The sequence below is a fragment of the Hyaena hyaena genome, unplaced genomic scaffold, assembly GCF_003009895.1.
Source record: "Hyaena hyaena isolate Hyena2069 unplaced genomic scaffold, ASM300989v1 scaffold_1125, whole genome shotgun sequence".
Lineage (NCBI taxonomy): Eukaryota > Metazoa > Chordata > Mammalia > Carnivora > Hyaenidae > Hyaena > Hyaena hyaena.
In genome coordinates this window covers 382,003-394,375 of record NW_024081759.1, presented here as the reverse complement: position 1 = coordinate 394,375, position 12,373 = coordinate 382,003, and positions in this window count along the sequence as shown.

Genomic DNA, 12,373 nt, shown 5'->3' with positions numbered 1-12,373 from the left:
CCAAATACTATGTGATCTTAGGAAATTATTTAAATTCTCTGTTCGTCATCTGATAAATGGTAATTTACCTAACTCATAGAATGGTTGTAAGACTAAATGATTATGTGTTTATAAAGTACTTAGAAAAAGAATTTAGGATAGTATCTGGCACATTAAAAAGTACTGAGTTTTATTATTATTACTTTCAATATTATTCTAAACAAATGGATAAATGGGTAAGGTTTTAAAAGTTCAGAATGATAAAAATATGTGTGGAAACTTGTTACGCAACAAATGTAAAATTTAATGTCAATAACCATTCTGATGCAACTGGTAATAACATAAAAATAACTTTAGATTTATTTAACAAGCCACCAATGAAATGAATTTCAGTGGGTTGGTATCCTCAGTTGTGAGATGAAAGTTAAATATACAAGGACAGGAATTGTAGGCAAGCTATGTGATATATAAGTATGAAAGGTTTCCTTTGACAAACCACAGTGGCAAAAATTAGAATAGAAAGTTTGACTAATATGGTTGATACTTGGCAAAATTAGTTAAACTCAAATAAGCCCATACCCTTTTACTTCAGGATTTCATTTCTATAATGTCTTCTCTAGAAAAAGTATCAAATGAGCACTAGAATTTATATATACTTATATTTCAATGTAGCATCGGATATAAAAGAGAAAATTTCAAGTAACTAAAACACCTATCATCATTTCCTAGTTACATGTAATATCCATCCTATAGAATTTTATTGAGAACTTGAAGTTAATTAACTAGTGCTATATCTATTAACTTAAAATCTATGGAAAGTACCATGGAGAGAAAGAAATACAATTTAGAATGGCTATGGTAACAAAACCAGATTATGTTTGTTTGTAAGTAAAAGTATATAAACATACAGGAGACTCTGAATTCATCATATCAATGACTCAGGGGAAGGGAGAATTTGTCATGGGGTTTGGCACAATGCAGGGAGGTCTCTAAGGAATATTTTTTAATGATCTGAATGAAAAACTATGTATTGTGTAGATTATCAAAGCTGAGCATATTATTATCCTCAGTATGTTTAAATTATTACTCAAAATAGAAAATGATGCAAGATCAAAGACAAGTACAAGAAACATTTATATTAAACATTATATTAAAATTCAATTCTGTTTCTCAGACTTTATTAATACAACAAGCACTCCCCATCTACCTACCTATCCATCTATATTTTACTTTATTATTTTATTTACCTTTTATTTTTTTTAATGTTTATTTAATTTTGAGAGAGAGAGGCAGACTGCAAGTGAGGGAGGGACAGAGAGAGAGAGGAAGAGATGGAATTGGAAGCAGGCTCCGGGCACTGACCTGTCAGCACAGAGCCTGACGGGAGGCTCAAACCCATGAACTGTGAGATCAGGCACTTAACTTACTGAACCACCCAGATGTCCCATGTTTTAAATGTTGTCTACTGAATCTGTATATTTGGCGGGGGCGGGGGTGGGGGGGAGAACAACTAGTGTTGACCAGAGACAAAAGTATGTCAGAAGCATATTTTTGATAAAAAAAAAAGTTACCTAAATTTTGAAATCAGTCTTTTTACATCAACACAGTGATCCATAAAATACCTATTTATTTTCAAAGCACCTTATTCACAACACTTTTGTATTCTATTGTTAACTTTCTTCATCCAACTATCACTTAGGCTTAATTTATTTAGACAAAATGTACAGCCATCTACATGTGTTTAAACAAAAACTTTAATTTACTTCTAAACATTTTACCTTCTGGGACTTACTCTATCTTATTATTGTGTGTGATTATTTCAATTATATTTGTTTCCTTTTTTAAGTGTGAGGGGGAAAAAGTAATATAAGCAATGGCATCTTTTTAACTACATGGTATAAACACATTAAATGTATCAAGTCAGATATTTAATGTGGGAAAACTGTATTTGTTTAATCTATATATCAGCCTAAAATTAGGAAATTTCATTCATTATTTCCAACAGTTGTAATATGCTTAGTTTAGCAGATAAATGTTTTCAATGTGTAAAAGGGAAATATTATTTAACACAATTAACAATAAGAAAAACCAAACAAAACAAAGTTTTGGCAGCCCTCCAGAACCTCAGAAATAAGAGGCACTCAACGAATCCTACATTATAGAATATTTTAGGGAAACAAATACTAGTCTGCTTAAAGCTCAAATGAATTCATGACAATCAGTAGTATTATCACTACAGTATTACAGAAGTCTCTATTGATTATGATTGCAATAATTGAAAAAAATGTATTTAGAATCCACCAAAGATTAATGATTTTTGGAAAAATGACTAAATCATGTAAGTATCAAATGGTAGTCTTTGGCATTGATGTATGTAAACTAAGTGTAAATTTTCTAAGAGACATGATCTATTTGTTAGTGGAAACCTTTCTTTCTTTCTTTCTTTCTTTCTTTCTTTCTTTCTTTCTTTCTTTCTTTCTTTCTTTCTAACCACTCTGATCCAAGGAGATGAGATGAGTCAGCAGGCAGATGAACTTAGGAGGAATAAGGAGGTGTGTATCTTAGCTCAGACCTTCTTTCTTTTGAAGCGAACATGGTCAACTTAGGTAACAATGTCAACCTAAAGCACAGAGCCCCATTACATCAAGCACTACTTTATGGGGTGGAGAAATATGTTTATTAATTCTGAGATTTATTTATTATTTTATAAATTTATTTTTGAAAGAGAGAGCGTGAGCAGGGAAAGGACAGAGAGACAGGAGGACAAAGGATTCAAAATGGGCTCTGTGCTGACGGCAGCAAGCCCGATGCGGGGCTTAAACTCACAAACCATGAGATCATGACCTGCGCTGAAGTCAGAGACTCAACCGACTGAGCTGCCCAGGCGACCCTTTGAGATTTATTTTTTAACAGAACTGTTTGGCTTTTACACTAAGCTATTTCCATTGACCTAGCCTGTCAAAAATGTATTTGACATTCTGGTTTCTGTTTTATTCCTTTTATTCTCAATATGAAGAAGTTGGTTGAAATTGAGATATCCAGTCTTTTGAGGTCCACCTCAGAGATATCAACACTGCTCAGTGTTTTAATGTAGAACTCTCTGCCAATTTTCATAAAACAATATTAAACATATTCTAAACTTATTTCTGAACTTATTTTACTAATAGGGGATAAGAAATACCTCTACAATTACAACATCATTGACATATCACCTCTGGTACTTATGATGATGTATAAATAATAATAGTAATTAATAATAATAATAATAGCTTGTGGGCCAATTCCCCACAGCCTTCTGCTTTTGTTATTAAGTTCGTATCGGAATGCAACTAAGCCCATTCATTTATTACTACATCCCCTGTTGAAAAATAAAAGCAATATAAGTGAAACAAACACAAAAAGCTTAAAAAATGAGTGCTGGAAGGAAAGTCTGAAAATAAATTATTATTTTTCTTTACTGCTTTTACACTACAATGACCAAGTTGAGTATAATGTGATAGAGACAATATAGCCAATAATGCCTGAAATATTTACTCTGTTTTTCTTACAGAAAGTTTGTAGGCCTCTGATTTAAAAGAGCAGCTTAAAGACATGAAACATTAGTTTTGTGTGTGGGATATCAGGTTTATTTGTTTGTTTGTTTGTTCTTTAGAAATCTTGCTTACCCACACAAGATCCTAAGCTCTTTAGCCTGGCCCACTTTCCTTCTTTCCTGGTAATTTGTATGGCAGGCTCATTGATCAATCTCTAGAGCATCAGTTATAGTAAGAAGTATTAATGTTCACTTAAAATTTCAAAGACAATGGCATTTATACAGTCTGCTTATTTTAATCATATACAAATTTGAATACATATTCTAAAACCATTGGTTTGTTTCCAATGATAGATATAAATAGAATACTTGTATTGAATCTGGTAGATGGTAACTAGTTGTGAAAGTTAATTTCTGCCACGTGCCAAAAAAGTGAGATGAGATTATAATTTAGAAAGTATTTGTATTTTCTGTAGAATTCTTCTGTTTCAGTCAGTGTGACCAAGTTAACTCTTTGTTTTTAATTTTATTTATTTATTTTTATTTGGCTAATATAATGTGTGAAAGACAATCTACCTTCTGAACAAGAATTGTTATTTCCAACAGTTTCATAACACACTACTCAAGTTAATTTTGTTGAATTCAATTGTCATCAAGTTTCCTGAAAATAAGTGTGGCCAAATAAAATTTGTTAATTAATCTTACCTAGAGAAGTCCTTAACTGATAATAATTAGTGTGAAAAGGACATATTTAATCAGTACAACTTCTTAAATACCTTTCATCACATGCTGTACTCCTCAAAAAACATTACCATTAGTGGCACTTGGGTGGCTCAGTATGTTGAGCATCCCACTTCAGCTCAGGTCATGACCTCAAGGTTTGTGAGTTCAAGCCCCACATCAGGCTCTCTACTGTCAGCCCATGACCATTTTGGATCCTCTGTTTCCCTCTCTTTTTGGCCCTCTCCTGTGTGCATGTGTGCATATTCTTTTTCTCTCAAAAACAAATAAACAAAAAAAAATCCACTAAGTTAACTAGAACTTCTGCTTAATGACTAGCTAGTAAACTCCAAAAAAAAAAAAATACATTTCATGTAATCAATTTTATTAAAGTATAACTTATCAAAAATCAATTGTACTTATTTTATTTAGAGTTTAATGAGTTTTGACAAAAGTCTACACCCATGTAATGATAACCCCTATCAAGATATAGAACATTTTTATTCACCAAAACATTTACTTTTGACCTTTTGCAGTTAATCGCTCTGTCTCATCCAGGGAAACTGTGACTAGTGCTATTTGTACCTGTGGAATAGCTTCTACTGAGATGTCCATGCAGGAATGCTTTGCTGGAATTTTAAGGTTCTATGTATAATTTTACATATATATGTACATGCATACATGTTATATAAGAACATGCATAATATGAATAAACACACACACACACACACACACACACAAATTCTGATACCTAAGTGAAAAACTAGAAAACCAAGAGGAGAGGAGAAAACAGATTGAAATTCTCTTGTGGAATTGAGTTATTAATTAACATACAGATTTTATTATTGGAATCCAATGACATCATGATGAAAGCAAAGAGCTGGAAATGCTGACAGCAGTTTTCAAAGTTAGGCTGATGTTTTAAGGACCAGGGTTAGGAACACATGGAAAAGAGGTCCTTATTTAATCATGATATGTTTGGAGTTTTTGCTACATTATAAATGTGTGTTTGTTGCCTTTTCTGCTGTTAAGTGTGCGTAGTTTATGGATGAAATAACCGTTCCTTAATTTTTAATACTAGTATACTTTATATAAGTATACTATATTTTGATTCCAAATTTTGGAATCAAAAGATGTCTTTAGATCGATAAATTTGATACATCATTTGGTATATTCCTCTTATCTTTGCTAGATTAGAGAGCTATGTTATTCGATATTTTCAGTTCATTATATGAAGATTGAATAACTTTTGTGAATAAGATATAAAAATTATTAAAATATTAGCAAGTGGAACTACTAGATTTTATCCAAGTGACACAGGTGTGGTGTTTCAAAGGAACACATGTACCCAATGTTTATAGCAGTGCTATAGACAATAGCCAAAGTATGGAAAGAGCCCAAATGTCCACCAATGGATGAATGGATAAAGAAGAGGTGGTATATATATACAAATGGAATATTACTCGGCAATAAAAAAGAATGAAATCTTGCCATTTATAACTACATGGATGGAACTAGAGGGTGTTATGCTAAGTGAAATTAGTCAATCAGAGAAAGACAAATTATCATATGACTTCACTCATATGAGGAATTTAAGATACATAACAGATGAATATAAAGGAAAAGAAACAAAAATAATATAAATACAGGGGGGATAAACTATAATATACTCTAGTTTTTAAAAATTTATTTCTGAGAGAAAGGGACAGTGTGAGCAGGGAAGGGTCATAGAGAGACAGAGATGCAGAATCTGAAGCAGTCTCTGAGCTAGCCATCAGCACAGCCCAACTCAGGGCTCGAACCCACGAACCGTGGGATCACGACCTGGGCTGACCGGAGCAGAAGTCAGACGCTTAACTGACTGAGCCACCCAGGCACCCCTCACAATATACTCTTAAATACAGAAAACAAACTGAGGGATGCTGAAGGAGCTGTGGGTAGGAGGATGGGCTAAATGGATAAGGGGCATTAGGGAGGACACTTGTTGGGATGAGCCCTGGGTATTATACATAGCAGATGAAATCACTGGAATATACTCCTGAAATCATTATAGCACTACATGCTAAATAAGTTGGATGCAAAGTAAAAAAATAATTAGCAAATGGAAAACAACAATATATAAAATTATTTTATTATATTATACCTGTCTTGAAAGTGATAAAATGGTAGAAAATAAATCAGCAGAAAAATAATTTAATGAACTTAATCGTGCAGAAAAATAATTAGATGCAGTTCAACATGTAGTCCTTTTTTTTAATTAAAGCTTTTTAAACATTTATCTGCTTTTGAGAGACAGAATCCAAACAGAGGAGGGGCAGAGAGCAAAGAAGACAGAATCCGAACCAGGTTCCAGGCTCTGAGGTGTTAGCACAGAGCCTGATGTAGGGCTTGAACCCACGAACTGTCAGATCATGACCTGAGCCAAAGTCAGATCCTCAATTGACTGAGCAACCCAGGCACCCCGAACACGTACTCCTGATTAACAAAATTTCTTAAAGCAGAAGTTTAAATTTTGTTTGAAACAAATTTTTTGTTGTTGAAATTGTTTAAATTGTTAGGAAAGTGGAGCATGTACTTATGAGCTCTTGCATTTGTGTTATGGCCACAAGGAAAGCTTCCCAGGATTAGCTGCTGGTCTTCATTCCAAGGCCTAGATTGAAGACCACATTAGCAAACTTGCCACTATCAAGCCACACCCACGTTTGAAGTAAACATTTAGTGTTTCCTGTCGCTGAAAGATTGTGGTTGGCCATTATGCAGTAAACTTGGTATAGGTTTTTCTATCTTTATCTTCCCACTTTCTTCTTTTTCAAATTCTTTTTAACTCATATAATCTTTGTGCTTTGGACTTGTGACTTGATACCTGTGTAAGTGCATAGTAAAATTGCAGCGAATGCTTTTTTTGTATAATAGGTGTGGAACTTCTTCCTTTGTCCTCTAATGTCTCATCCACCTTTATTTCTACTTTCCATAGCTTGTAATATATAACATGTTATTTTGAAATATATAATTTAGAACATATTACTGTAAAAGTTATTTCCATTCAGTAGGTGGTGAGTGGTGCTTAGGTGAGTTAAAACGAAATCCCTTGGTTCCTTGCACACTGTAATACACAATATACTCTGAATTTTACCCTTCTAAGATAAATATTTTTCCAAGAGAATTAAATCTTAAGTTTGAATATGATTTTCCTTTTAAGTAAACATATTTGGTACATATTTATATGGTTAATGGGTAAATTATATATAAAGATAAGAAGAAGCATTAACTAATGCAAATTTTCCAAAATCAATATAGATTTTACATCATTTAAATTATAAACTTGACATAGTAGAAAATGACAGAGCCTGTGCAAGCACTATAAAAATTCCACCATGGTCTGATGGATGGTTTTGAGAAATCTCAAATAATTCATAATTTCATTCATCTAGTGCTTTCTTACTATGGCTTTTCATTTCTTATTAAAGGTATATAAGAAAGTTAATTATTAACTTTTCATTATATATTGATCACTTTTTAATGTAATGATTAAGAAAACTGCTTAAATTGACATTATAAAAAAAAGCTTCAACCATATATGCGTCCTGAATCTTATGGCTTTTCCTTAGTTCAGAACTTTCTTTTTTTTTTTTTTAATATTTTTATTTATTTCTAAGAGAGAGAGAGAGACAGCGTGAGCAGAGGAGGGTCAGAGAGAGAGGGAGTCACAGACTGAAACAGGCTCCAGGCTCTGAGCTGGCAGTCAGCACAGAGCCCGACGCGGGGCTCGAACCCACGAACCGCGAGATCATGACCTAAGCGAAAGTCGGACGCTTAACCGACTCAGCCACCCAGGCGCCCCCTTAGTTCAGAACTTTCAATGGTTTTAAAGAATCTTTGTTTTTTTTTAGTGAATCCTAAAAATATCTCTTGACTTTATTCCAGGTATTTTGTATTAGGTACTCTGTTTAAGTAATCTATTATCAAATTTTTTAATCAAATGTCTTTAATATATAAATATTTTCTCAGTCTCCACAATATATCAACTATGTTGAACGAGCAGTGGAGATAATCCAGTAAATAGCAAGTCACAGTCCCTTTCTGAATGATAAAACAGTATTTTAGATATCCTAGTCAATACGAATGAGGATAATAGAGAAATAAAGTCACATATATTATAGAAGTAGGTGTAAAACATCATTTGCTTTGTAATTAGTTTATTTTGTGGGGTGGATACAAGATAATTACATAATAGCGTATTTCTATATGTCAAAAAGAATGATTTGACATTCAATTTACAAACTGAGTGTATTTTATTTTGTACTGTCCAAATATCAAACACTAAATTCAAACAACATAAATAAATCTAACAAATAAATCTAATAAAATATGTATAAAACCTCCTTCTAGAAAATTGCAATACTTTAGAGAAATTGATTAGAGAAGAATTGGTACATTTTATAATATTCCTGGATAGGAAAACTTTAATATTGTATACATTTATCATAAATAGATCTATACATTTAATTTAATCCCATTCAAAATTCATTTAGCATATTGTGGTAAGTGTGAAAAATTTACTCAATTGTCTTTGTCACCTTGTTTACTGTGGTAAATTTTATTAGGACATAAAGATACTTTTTACATTTTTATTTAAACTGAGATGAGTAATGGTGAAAATGCCATCATGGGGAGATTCTTTTCTAAATCATTCTTCTCTTTCTCCTCCTCCTCCTTCATTTTCATGTTAGTTTTCTCACTGGCCAGAATTTATGGTAAGAATTATTTAACTTTATGACTATAACAGGCTTAGAGAAGACTAAAACTTTTCAAATTTAGCATCTTACACATCTCCTGCTGCCTTAACCATGTGGAGTTTTGTAGATGATGTTTGGAATTTTACCTAAGTAACACTAACATCCCCAGTGAGATGTGAAAGTGTGTGCTGGCTGATATTCAAGGCAGAGTAAGATCCTATCCCCAATGTATGACATCAGCAGAATTATGAATTAAGAGAAGGAACAGACTCTGAGGTAAGAATCATCAAGGAAGGGGACAATAGAGTCCTAGACCAGAATTTTCTAGACTAATGAATTTACTCATTACTTTTCTTACTTTCTCATGCATATTTCCGTAGTGGCCCAGACTTCTTAGGATTAGAGAAATAGTGAGAGATAAAGGAAAATGAATACAAACTGCTGATTGGGTAAATAAGTATTCATTATGGTAATTCCCCAGGGAGACACTATCTACCAAAAGTAACAATAATTTTCCCCTCTCTTTTAAGGAAAGACGTATCTCTTTTTAGGCTACTGGTTCTAAGATTCTAGTATGGTTTACTAAAGGCTCTAACTCTTTGAATGTCAAGAGCTGTGTATATTTTTAATTTGGATGTCATAGAGTATTTTGAAAGCAGCACTAATGTTTTAGTAGTAAATGGAACAAATCATACTAATGAAAATATCAATATTTGGGCAACTGAAGAATGTCCAGCTTTAGTTTATCTTTGCTCTATTCTCCTTGTCAATGTTCAATAAGTTGATTTAATAATTTGGAACTAAGTGATTGAAGTTATAATTAGATTGTTAAGAAAATGCTACAGCTTGTCCAGCATGACCAAATATAAATAACAATTTCTTCTCCATTATTGCTAATTTGCAGGTCCCTCATTGCATAAACTACCATAAAGAATATTCCGAACCAAGTTGATACATGGGTACCTCACTATATAAATTATATGTGTAGTGGAATAAATCATAATAACTTTGATTAAACATAGCAACAATTCACAGACATCACCTATGCGTAACTCTATCAATCACAAAATATATAAAATGAACTCCTGCCACCATTTTAACCTTTGTGAACATGCACACATGGAATTTAAGTGAATGTATTAAAAAATTGCATGTAATCCCTATGTAGGACCTTTACTTTTAATTTAGGAAAGGCTCAGGATGCCTGAGTGGCTCAGTTGGTTGAGTGTCTGACTTTGGCCTAGGTCCTGATTTCGCCGTTCCCAAGATCAAGCCCAAGTCAGGCTCTGTTCTGACAGCTCAGAGCCTGGAGCCTGTTTCAGATTCTGTGTCTCCCTTTCTCTCTCTGCCCTTCCCCCATTCACACTATGTCTCTATCAAAAAAAAAATAAAATAAACATTAAAAAATTTAAAAAAAGAAATAGCTCTTGGTTTCTAATTAACTGTATTGTTATTATTATATGAATACACTACTTAAAATCATTTTTCTTGACTTTTAATATAACATAAAATTAAGGAAAGAGTAACTAAAGTGTTCAGTAAAGAAGGGGAAAGAGTAAGCAATCTGGAGTAAGGAGTCAGAATAGAAGAAGGAATACAAAACATTTGCTTTAGTCTTTTTTTTTTTTTTTTATATATTTTTTTTTTATTTATTTCTAGGAGAGAGAGAGAGACAGCGTGAGCAGGGGAGGGTCAGAGAGAGAGGGAGACACAGACTCTGAATTAGGCTCCAGGCTCTGAGCTGGCAGCCAGCACAGAGCCCGACGCGGGGCTCGAACCCACCAACCGCGAGATCATGACCCAAGTGAAAGTTGGACGCTTAACCGACTAAGCCACCCAGGCGCCCCTCATTTGCTTTAGTCTTGATATTCATAAGGAAGGCCATTCTTTTTGTTTGTTTGTTTGTTCGTTTGGTTGTAGTTTTGTGTTTTTTGTTGTTGTTTTTGTTTTTTGTGTTTTGTTTTCTTTTGGTCAAATATAGCTTTTGTTTGCTTTTGTTTCATCCTGGATTCAAGAGAGAGTTGCTGTAAAAGGTTTCATAGAGTATACATATAACAAGATAAAATGAAAATATAAGGTATAAAACTCTCCCATCTATTATCCACACCTATCAAACTCCTTATAGGCTATCTGAATATTTTTCTGTATCATTCACCTTATCATCCCCAAGGGATTCAAATTATGTAACATTTCTCACACACACAGGGCTAAAATTCCTAAAGAACAACAGATTTCTCAAAGTGTATGTAGCTACAGAAAGATGACATATTGAATTTTTCTCCTCCTGTAACAAGGCAGTCTGCTTATTTGACTATCTTCTATCCATTCTTTTTTTTTGCATATTCCCCAGGTGTGATGTACTATTGCAACCTGGCATGATAAGTGAAACCTACATCATTTTTTTTAGAGATTTATACCTGTTTAAAATTCTCCATTAAGATAATTTGGTAGAAAAATTTCCCCAACACTCCACATTTTATGCTTCTTGCTTTTGTTTAGCTCACTTACCAGATCTTACTCCATTTAGATGTCAACACTTACATAAATAATGAAGCTTTCTAGGCCTACGTGGTTGGGTTTGATATATGTTTGTCCTCATCATTTTGGGTCGTCAGGTTTACTCAAATATTTAACTTGATTGTTTATCTGGAGCAAGCAAATATCTTTAAGCTGGCAGAATCATCCCAGTTTTTTTCTAAAAATAGAAGTGGAATCAACACTTTCTGTTTTGTTTTGTTTTCCCCCCATGTTTACCTGCTGAAATACATCCTGAAACTATAACTTAATGTTATAAATTATAGTTAATTATGGCCACACTATATTGTGATAGAGTATTTCATTGAGCTCCAGGCTCCACAGGAAAGTACACAAGTTTAAAACCTAATCTGGGGGCGCCTGGGTGGCTCAATCGGTTAAGTGTCCGACTTTGGCTCAGCTCATGATCTCACGGTTTGTGGGTTCAAGCCCTGCGTCAGGATCTGTGCTGACAGCTAGCTCAGAGCCTGGAGCCTGTTTCAGATTCTGTGTCTCCCTCTCTCTCTGACCCTCCCCTGCTCATGCTATCTCTCTCTCAAAAATAAATTAAACATTAAAAAAAAACCAAAACCTAATCTGACTCTGTTTCTATGACATGTGTAATTCAAGAGCCATTTCTTGGGCCAATTCACAATAAAATAATCAAGATAAATCTTATTGATTAAAATTCATCTCTCTGTTCATATGTAGCTACTACGTATCATGTTTACCTTGCTTAAAATCTTACTTCCCCCACTTCTGAAACTACTTACCGTTTTTCAGCTTGCTTTATAATTTCAAATAACCAAAATAATACTTTTTTTAATACCTTAAAATTTTGTGCTAGTACTTAAGAAATTTCCAGCACTTGAAACAATTGAGAATGTAGTAG